Below are 10,000 nucleotides of genomic sequence, written 5' to 3' on the forward strand. Positions count from 1 at the left end.
TCTGGTGGGGGTCTTCAAGTGGCACAGGGGACATGAGAAGGGTGACTAAGAGGGGGTCTGGTGGGGGTCTTCAAGTGGCACAGGGGTCATGACAAGGGTGACTAAGAGGGGGTCTGGTGGGGGTCTTCAAGTGGCACAGGGGACATGACAAGGGTGACTAAGAGGGGGTCTGGTGGGGGTCTTCAAGTGGCACAGGGGACATGACAAGGGGGTCTGGTGGGGGTCTTCAAGTGGCACAGGGGACATGACAAGGGTGACTAAGAGGGGGTCTGGTGGGGGTCTTCAAGTGGCACAGGGGACATGACAAGGGTGACTAAGAGGGGGTGTGGTGGGGGTCTTCAAGTGGCACAGGGGACATTTTTTTTTTTTTTTTTTTTTTTATGTAGGAAGGATACTGGCCAAGGGCAACAAAAATCTAATAAAAAAAATGCCCACTGAAATGCCAGTCCCTAAAAGGGTCAAAGCAGTGGTCAAAAATTGGTGGATAAGTGTCTTGAAACCTCCCTCTTGAAGGAATTCAAGTCATAGGAAGGTGGAAATACAGAAGCAGGCAAGGAGTTCCAGAGTTTACCAGAGAAAGGGATGAATGATTGAGAATACTGGTTAACTCTTGCGTTAGAGAGGTGGACAGAATAGGAGTGAGAGAAAGAAGAAAGTCTTGTGCAGCGAGGCCGCGGAAGGAGGGGAGGCATGCAGTTAGCAAGATCAGAAGAGCAGTTAGCATGAAAATAGCGGTAGAAGACAGCTAGAGATGCAACATAGCGGCGGTGAGAGAGAGGCTGAAGACAGTCAGTTAGAGGAGAGGAGTTGATGAGAAGAAAAGCTTTTGATTCCACCCTGTCTAGAACAGCAGTATGAGTGGAACCCCCCAGACATGTGAAGCATACTCCATACATGGACGGATAAGGCCCTTGTACAGAGTTAGCAGCTGGGGGGGTGAGAAAACTGGCGGAGACGTCTCAGAACACCTAACTTCATAGAAGCTGTTTTAGCTAGAGATGAGATGTGAAGTTTCCAGTTCAGATTATAAGTAAAGGACAGACCGAGGATTTTCAGTGTAGAAGAGGGGGACAGTTGAGTGTCATTGAAGAAGAGGGGATAGTTGTCTGGAAGATTGTGTCGAGTTGATAGATGGAGGAATTGAGTTTTTGAGGCATTGAACAATACCAAGTTTGCTCTGCCCCAATCAGAAATTTTAGAAAGATCAGAAGTCAGGCGTTCTGTGGCTTCCCTGCGTGATATGTTTACCTCCTGAAGGGTTGGACGTCTATGAAAAGACGTGGAAAAGTGCAGGGTGGTATCATCAGCATAGGAGTGGATAGGACAAGAAGTTTGGTTTAGAAGATCATTAATGAATAATAAGAAGAGAGTGGGTGACAGGACAGAACCCTGAGGAACACCACTGTTAATAGATTTAGGAGAAGAACAGTGACCGTCTACCACAGCAGCAATAGAACGGTCAGAAAGGAAACTTGAGATGAAGTTACAGAGAGAAGGATAGAAACCGTAGGAGGGTAGTTTGGAAATCAAAGCTTTGTGCCAGACTCTATCAAAGGCTTTTGATATGTCCAAGGCAACAGCAAAAGTTTCACCAAAGTCTCTAAAAGAGGATGACCAAGACTCAGTAAGGAAAGCCAGAAGATCACCAGTAGAGCGGCCTTGACGGAACCCATACTGGCGATCAGATAGAAGGTTGTGAAGTGATAGATGTTTAAGAATCTTCCTGTTGAGGATAGATTCAAAAACTTTAGATAAGCAGGAAATTAAAGCAATAGGACGGTAGTTTGAGGAATTAGAGCGGTCACCCTTTTTAGGAACAGGTTGAATGTAGGCAAACTTCCAGCAAGAAGGAAAGGTATATGTTGACAGACAGAGCTGAAAGAGGTTTGACTAGCAAAGTGCAAGCACGGAGGCACAGTTTCGGAGAACAATATGAGGGACCCCATCAGGTCCATAAGCCTTCTGAGGGTTTAGGCCAGCGAGGGCATGGAAAACATCATTACGAAGAATTTTAATACGAGGCATGAAGTAGTCAGAGGGTGGAGGAGAGGGAGGAACAAGCCCAGAATCGTCCAAGGTAGAGTTTTTAGCAAAGGTTTGAGCAAAGAGTTCAGCTTTAGAAATAGATGTGATAGCAGTGGTGCCATCTGGTTGAAGTAGAGGAGGGAAAGAAGAAGAAGCAAAGTTATTGGAGATATTTTTTGGCTAGATGCCAGAAATCACGAGGGGAGTTAGATCTTGAAAGGTTTTTGACATTTTCTGTTAATGAAGGAGTTTTTGGCTAGTTGGAGAACAGACTTGGCATGGTTCCGGGCAGAAATATAAAGTGCATGAGATTCTGGTGAAGGAAGGCTTAAGTACCTTTTGTGGGCCACCTCTCTATCATGTATAGCACGAGAACAAGCTGTGTTAAACCAAGGTTTAGAAGGTTTAGGACGAGAAAAAGAGTGAGGAATGTACGCCTCCATGCCAGACACTATCATCTCTGTTATGCGCTCAGCACACAAAGACGGGTCTCTGACACGGAAGCAGTAGTCATTCCAAGGAAAATCAGCAAAATACCTCCTCAGGTCCCCCCAACTAGCAGAGGCAAAACGCCAGAGGCACCTTCGCTTAGGGGGATCCTGAGGAGGGATTGGAGTGATAGGACAAGATAAAGATATGAGATTGTGATCGGAGGAGCCCAACGGAGAAGAAAGGGTGACAGCATAAGCAGAAGGATTAGAGATCAGGAAAAGGTCAAGAATGTTGGGCGTATCTCCAAGACGGTCAGGAATACGAGTAGGGTGTTGCACCAATTGCTCTAGGTCATGGAGGATAGCAAAGTTGTAGGCTAGTTCACCAGGATGGTCAGTGAAGGGAGAGGAAAGCCAAAGCTGGTGGTGAACATTGAAGTCTCCAAGAATGGAGATCTCTGCAAAAGGGAAGAGGGTCAGAATGTGCTCCACTTTGGAAGTTAAGTAGTCAAAGAATTTTTTATAGTCAGAGGAGTTAGGAGAGAGGTATACAGCACAGATAAATTTAGTATGAGAATGACTCTGTAGTCGTAGCCAGATGGTGGAAAACTCGGAAGATTCAAGAGCGTGGGCACGAGAGCAGGTTAAGTCATTGCGCACATAAACGCAGCATCCAGCTTTGGATCGAAAATGAGGATAGAGAAAGTAGGAGGGAACAGAAAAGGGGCTACTGTCAGTTGCCTCAGACACCTGAGTTTCAGTGAGGAAAAGAAGATGAGGTTTAGAAGAGGAGAGGTGGTGTTCTACAGATTGAAAATTAGATCTTAGACCGCGAATGTTGCAGAAGTTAATGAAGAAAAAGTTGAGGGGGGTGTCAAGACACTTAGGGTCGTCGACGGAAAGGCAGTCCGACCTGGGGACATTTATGGTCCCCTCCCCAGATGGGGGACTCCGAGGCTGGTGTAGGAGTCGCCATGATTTTAAAATTTTTTGAGTGAAGGGTGTGTGTGTTATTAGGTGCTTGTAGTTTTGTGTGGAGGAAGAGAGTTGTCTTTAGAGGGCAGGCTGTGACTACCCCCTTGTGTTGTGAGACACAAAGGGAAACGTTCAGTGAGGTCACAGCTGGGTTTAATGATAAGTTTACAGCACCCCCTGAACAGTGCTTTAGACCTCACTGGGAGTAATTATCGTTTCGGCAGGTGTCTACTGACAAGGGTGACTATATACATACATAAATACCTTAAAATTATTGCTATCATTATTATTACTATGCTAACACCAGCCTCAGTTTTTCTTCAGTTCCCCTAAAGATGTGACAGAGTGAGGATGTGGCTTCTGTATCAAGTAATATGGACACAGACTATTCTCAGCATTGTATCTAACAGGAGAAACACTTTGCTGCATTACTGACAGGAGAAACACTCTTTTAAAAGGCTGTAATTGAAGTGATGTGAGTTTTCAAGGGTGTTTTTACAGTTGCAGTGACAGATTAACAACATTTCTGCATTACTGACAGGAGAAACACTCTTTTGAAAGGCTCTAATTGAAGTGATGCAGGTTTTCTAGGGTGTTTTTACAGTTGTAGTGATAGATTAACAACATTTCTGCATTACTGACAGGAGAAACACTCTTTTAAAAGGCTGTAGTTGAAGTGATGCAGGTTTTCAAGGGTGTTTTTACAGTTGCAGTGACAGATTAACAACATTTCTGCATTACTGACAGAAGAAACACTCTTTTAAAAGGCTGTAGTTGAAGTGATGCAGGTTTTCAAGGGTATTTTTACAGTTGCAGTGACAGATTAACAACATTTCTGCATTACTGACATGAGAAACACTCTTTTAAAATGCTCTAGCTGAAGTGACGCAGGTTTTCAAGGGTTGTTTTTATGGTTCCAGTGACAGATTAACATTTCTGTATTATTAACAGAAGAAACACTCTTTTAAAAGGCTCCAGTTGAAGTGACGCATGTTTTCAAGGGTGTTCATTTCTGCATTAATGACAGGAGAAACACTCTTTTAAAAGGCTCAACTTAAAGTGATGTGGGTTTTCAAGGGTGTTTTTATGGTTCTAGCAACAGATTAACAACATTTCTGCAACAGATTAACAACATTTCTGCGACAGATTAACAACATTTCTGCGACAGATCAACAACATTTCTGCATTACTGACAGGAGAAACACTCTTTTAAAATGCTCTAACTGAAGTGACCTGTGTTTTCAAGGGTGTTCATTTCTGCATTAATGACAGGAGAAACACTCTTTTAAAATGCAGGTTTTCAAGGGTGTTTTTATGGTTCCAGTGACAGATTAACAACATTTGTGTAGGAGAAACACTCTTGAGAACCCAGCTAAACATCCCTGTGGCCTTGCAAAACAGTGGCAGTGACAAAGCACAGTGATTCAGAAGAGAGACACTGGTAAACCTAACCTAACGTACCAAATTCTCTCTTGTGTCTTCATTAACAGTCATTGAGGCTGTGGAGGCCGTCATGTCGGTGGCAGCAGCAGCAGCGGTGGCGGTGGTGGCAGTGGTGGTGGTGGTGCTCTGCTGCGTCACAAATGAAAACCGTTTTGCTCTTGCCAGTTCAGTTTCCAAATTTCTGACTTGTTTCTGCAGTGAGGTGATCTGATTCTGAGAGAGAGAGAGAGAGGGAGAGGACAATGTGTGAGTGTGTCTGTTGACAGTGAACAGCACTTGGTGAAACACACTCAAAACACACTCAAAACACCCAAAACACACTCAAAAACACACCCAAACACACTCAAACATACTCAAACACACCAAAACACACCCAAACACACTCAAAACACACCCAAACACACCCAAACACACTCAAACATACTCAAACACACCAAAACACACCAAAACACACCCAAATACACTCAAAACAAACCCAAACACACTCAAAACACACCAAAACACACCCAAACACACCCAAACACACTCAAACATACTCAAACACATCTCTTACCTTCAATTCAACATTTTCTTGCAATATCTGTCCTCCAACATTTTTCCCTTCCTCCTCCTCCTCCTCTTCTTCTGTCACACTCATCTGTTAGAAGCTGAATCCTAATCTTCAAATCTTCAATAACCCTTTCCTTGTCCTGCGCCAAAGCTTTCATTGCTTCTGCAAACTCCATCTATAAGCAAAAAATAAATAAATAAATAAAATAAGAAAAAAATAAATAAATAAATTAGTATTACCATAGAAATCCAGTTTAAGGAATTGCAAAGGTCACAAGGTCAATACAGAGCAAGACAGAAGACAGGAAGGTCAAGAAACAAGATTAAGCTTGAAATGGTTCGGTTTGATACACAGACACGAATAAATGATATTATGAATATTATTGAAGAGTATGACAATATCACTACCCAAAATATATATATATTTTTTTTAAGATTTATTAAAGTTCATTATTTCATTATTTTTGATATGTGAATGACTGCTATTAATTAAGGAAATAATGATGGAATTAATTAGTCTTGTCAGGGTTCTCTCTCTCTCTCTCTCTCTCTCTCTCTCTCTCTCTCTCTCTCTCCCTCTCTCTCTCTCTCTGTGACTGTATTAAGCTTTAAGGCAGTTTTTGTGTGTGTGGCAGTGTTTGTGTGTGTGTGGCAGTGTTTTGATGTGTGTGGCAGTGTTTTGATGTGTGTGGCAGTGTTTTGATATGTGTGGCAGTGTTTTCAGTGTGTAGGGCAATGTCTGGGTGTGTGTGGCAATGTCTGGGTATGTGTGGCAGTGCTTGGGTGTGTGTGGCAGTGTCTGGGTGTGTGTGGCAGTGTCTGGGTGTGTGTGGCAGTGTCTGGGTGTGTGTGGCAGTGTTTGGGTGTGTGTGGCAGTGTCTGGGTGTGTGTGGCAGTGTCTGGGTATGTGTGGCAGTGTTTGGGTGTGTGTGGCAGTGTCTGGGTGTGTGTGGCAGTGTCTGGGTGTGTGTGGCAGTGTCTGGGTGTGTGTGGCAGTGTTTGGGTGTGTGTGGCAGTGTTTGGGTGTGTGTGGCAGTGTCTGGGTGTGTGTGGCAGTGTTTGGGTGTGTGTGGCAGTGTCTGGGTGTGTGTGGCAGTGTCTGGGTGTGTGTGGCAGTGTCTGGGTGTGTGTGGCAGTGTTTGGGTGTGTGTGGCAGTGTTTGGGTGTGTGTGGCAGTGTTTGGGTGTGTGTGGCAGTGTCTGGGTGTGTGTGGCAGTGTTTGGGTGTGTGTGGCAGTGTCTGGGTGTGTGTGGCAGTGTTTGGGTGTGTGTGGCAGTGTCTGGGTGTGTGTGGCAGTGTTTGGGTGTGTGTGGCAGTGTCTGGGTGTGTGTGGCAGTGTCTGGGTGTGTGTGGCAGTGTCTGGGTGTGTGTGGCAGTGTCTGGGTGTGTGTGGCAGTGTTTTTTTTTTTATGTAGGAAGGATACTGGCCAAGGGCAACAAAAATCTAATAAAAAAAAAATGCCCACTAAAATACCAGTCCCATAAAAGGGTCAAAGTAGTGGTCAAAAATTGGTGGATAAGTGTCTTGAAACCTCCATCTTGAAGGAATTCAAGTCATAGGAAGGTGGAAATACAGAAGCACGCAGGGAGTTCCAGAGTTTACCAGAGAAAGGGATGAATGATTGTGAATACTGGTTAACTCTTGCGTTAGAGAGGTGGACAAAATAGGGGTGAGAGAAAGAAGAAAGTCTTGTGCAGCGAAGCTGCGGAAGGAGGGGAGGCATGCAGTTGGCAAGATCAGAAGAGCAGTTGGCATGAAAATAGCGGTAGAAGACAGGTAGATATGCAACATTGCGGCAGTGAGAGAGGAGCTGAAGACAGTCAGTTAGAGAAGAGGAGTTGATGAGATGAAAAGCTTTTGATTCCACCCTGTCTAGAAGAGCAGTATGAGTGGAACCCCCCAGACATGTGAAGCATACTCCATACATGGATGGATAAGGCCCTTGTACAGAGTTAGCAGCTGGGGGGTGAGAAAAACTGGCGGAGACGTCTCAGAACACCTAACTTCATAGAAGCTGTTTTAGCTAGTTCAGATTATAAGTAAAGGACAGACCGAGGATGTTCAGTGTAGAAGAGGGGGACAGTTGAGTGTCATTGAAGAAGAGGGGATAGTTGTCTGGAAGGTTGTGTCGAGTTGATAGATGGAGGAATTGAGTTTTTGAGGCATTGAACAATATCAAGTTTGCTCTGCCCCAATCAGAAATTTTAGAAAGATCAGAAGTCAGGCGTTCTGTGGCTTCCCTGCGTGATATGTTTACCTCCTGAAGGGTTGGACGTCTATGAAAAGACGTGGAAAAGTGCAGGGTGGTATCATCAGCATAGGAGTGGATAGGACAAGAAGTTTGGTTTAGAAGATCATTAATGAATAATAAGAAGAGAGTGGGTGACAGGACAGAAACCTGAGGAACACCACTGTTAATAGATTTAGGAGAAGAACAGTGACCGTCTACCACAGCAGCAATAGAACGGTCAGAAAGGAAACTTGAGATGAAGTTACAGAGAGAAGGATAGAAACCGTAGGAGAGTAGTTTGGAAATCAAAGCTTTGTGCCAGACTCTATCAAAAGCTTTTGATAGAGCAAAAGTTTCACCAAAGTCTCTAAAAGAGGATGACCAAGACTCAGTAAGGAAAGCCAGAAGATCACCAGTAGAGCGGCCTTGACGGAACCCATACTGGCGATCAGATAGAAGGTTGTGAAGTGATAGATGTTTAAGAATCTTCCTGTTGAGGATAGATTCAAAAACTTTAGATAGGCAGGAAATTAAAGCAATAGGACGGTAGTTTGAGGGATTAGAGCGGTCACCCTTTTTAGAAACAGGTTGAATGTAGGCAAACTTCCAGCAAGAAGGAAAGGTATATGTTGACAGACAGAGCTGAAAGAGTTTGACTAGCAAAGTGCAAGCACAGAGGCACAGTTTCGGAGAACAATAGGAGGGACCCCATCAGGTCCATAAGCCTTCCGAGGGTTTAGGCCAGCGAGGGCATGGAAAACATCATTGCGAAGAATTTTAATACGTGGCATGAAGTAGTCAGAGGGTGGAGGAGAGGGAGGAACAAGCCCAGAATCATCCAAGGTAGGGTTTTTAGCAAAGGTTTGAGCAAAGAGTTCAGCTTTAGAAATAGATGTTATAGCAGTGGTGCCATCTGGTTGAAGTTTGGGTGTGTGTGGCAGTGTTTGGGTGTGTGTGGCAGTGTCTGGGTGTGTTTGGCAGTGTGTGGGTGTGTGTGGCAGTGTCTGGGTGTGTGTGGCAGTGTCTGGGTGTGTGTGGCAGTGGTCTGGGTGTGTGTGGCAGTGTTTGGGTGTGTGTGGCAGTATCTGGGTGTGTGTGGCAGTGTCTGGGTGTGTGTGGCAGTGTCTGTATTGACTTGATTGAAGGTTTCTGTGGTTTACTCACATCACACTAATTCAAATCAAGTGTTGGTGGTGCAGGTGTGAGCAACAGCCAGGTAGAGGAGGGACACAGTTTTTGGGCATTTTCAGATGTGTAAGTGTGTAATGTGTTATGTTTTCAGGTGTGTAAATGTGTTTTTCATGTGTAGATAGCTTGGGTTTGTATTTCTGTCTGTGTATTGTGTCGTTCTGGTGTTGAATTTGTTGTTGTCTTGTGTTTTGTTCATGTTTTTCTTCATTCCTCTGTGTGTTTCTTTCCCCGTCTCCTGCCTCTCCTTCACAACAAACGTCGTTCTTTTCTTGCACCAATTACCATCCAATCATTGTTTTTAATCATTACATTCTCTCTTTCCCTCTCTCTGTCTGTCTTACCTGTTTTTCGTCATCTAATTTCCTCCTTTCTTCCTCTCTTACACTTGCAATTCTCTCTTCAATCTCTATCTCTCTCTCTTTCATCAGTTCCTCTTTCAGACTGTCCAGGCCCTGAGCAATTAAAGAGAGGCATTAGAGTAAGACAGAACATTTCCAGTGTGAATTGTGGGTGTCCTCTCCCTCTTTCTCTCTTTGTCTCTTTCTCTCCCTCTCACCTCCCATCTGTTGAGAGAGGAGGGTGGGGAGGAGGGCGGGTGCTCCTCGCTGGGACTTGAAGAGAAAGGCAGACTAGTGGGGGAGGTGCTGGTGGTGGCTGTGGTTGTTGTCATCATTCTAAATCTAGACCTTATGTTTTCAACCTCCAGCCTGTGTCTCTTTCTCTCCTCCTCCAGTTCCCTTCGGCCTTCCTCCACCTGAAGTAGTAGTAGTAGTAGTTGTAGTAGTAGTAGTAGTAGTAGTAGTTAGTGTTTTGGTACAGGGGACATGACAAGGGTGACTAAGAGGGGGTCTGGTGGGGGTCTTCAAGTGGCACAGGAGACATGACAAGGGTGACTAAGAGGGGGTCTGGTGGGGGTCTTCAAGTGGCACAGGGGACATGACAAGGGTGACTAAGAGGGGGTCTGGTGGGGGTCTTCAAGTGGCACAGGGGACATGACAAGGGTGACTAAGAGGGGGTCTGGTGGGGGTCTTCAAGTGGCACAGGGGACATGACAAGGGTGACTAAGAGGGGGGTCTGGTGGGGGTCTTCAAGTGGCACAGGGGACATGACAAGGGTGACATTAGCAGAATCATCAACAGTATTAAGGGCAGGACA

General features: G+C 44.9%; 1 protein-coding gene across 5 annotated transcripts in view; it reads right to left on the minus strand.

Annotated features, from left to right (window-relative positions):
* Positions 1–4,496: 4,496 nt before the first annotated feature.
* LOC135095355 (RB1-inducible coiled-coil protein 1-like) overlaps positions 4,497–10,000 on the minus strand; it is a 22,255-nt gene continuing 16,751 nt past the window's right edge. For all 5 annotated transcript variants that reach the window (XM_063996111.1, XM_063996109.1, XM_063996113.1 and 2 more), the window contains 3 exons: positions 9,187–9,599; positions 5,428–5,599; positions 4,497–5,087 (listed from right to left, as the gene is read on the minus strand). The gene's annotated coding sequence lies outside the window, so the exon portion shown is untranslated. The remainder of the gene's footprint in view (positions 5,088–5,427; positions 5,600–9,186; positions 9,600–10,000) is intronic.

The sequence above is a fragment of the Scylla paramamosain genome, chromosome 48 (assembly GCF_035594125.1).
Source record: "Scylla paramamosain isolate STU-SP2022 chromosome 48, ASM3559412v1, whole genome shotgun sequence".
Lineage (NCBI taxonomy): Eukaryota > Metazoa > Arthropoda > Malacostraca > Decapoda > Portunidae > Scylla > Scylla paramamosain.